Raw genomic sequence first — 477 nt, 5'->3', positions numbered from 1 at the left:
CGTGCTCCCAACTGAGCTTGCCGCTGCCGACAGAGGCCCGGGAGCGTGCTGTCGTGGCATTGCCGGCGGGAGACAACACGCGCCACCTACGGTGACCGGCAGCTCCAACGCCAGCGCCACAGAAGGACAAAAGCCCCACTTGGGTGCCGAAGCGAACTCTCCCAGCACAGCGCACGCGCCAACACATCCGCACAGCTGCGATACAAACCACCAGCGAGAACCGCTGGGGCGACCGAGCAGCAGACGGCGTCGCGGCGCCGAGCGCCGGGCGGCAGCGCATCCTCAACGCACACAGTCCTCAATCGGACCAGCACACTGAAGATGTCCACCGCGCTTCGCACCGGGCCCGCGAGGACCTACTTTGGCCGCACGGCGCCGCGCGCAGGGTGCGCCGGCGCGCAGCTGCGACGCCTGCCGCGTCCGTCGGCCGGCGCGCCTGCCACTGGCCGCCCCCACCAGCCGGCTGTAGCGCGTGCG

This window comes from Schistocerca piceifrons, unplaced genomic scaffold (assembly GCF_021461385.2).
Source record: "Schistocerca piceifrons isolate TAMUIC-IGC-003096 unplaced genomic scaffold, iqSchPice1.1 HiC_scaffold_1081, whole genome shotgun sequence".
Taxonomy (NCBI): Eukaryota; Metazoa; Arthropoda; class Insecta; order Orthoptera; family Acrididae; genus Schistocerca; species Schistocerca piceifrons.
Note: the sequence above shows the minus strand (reverse complement) of the source record.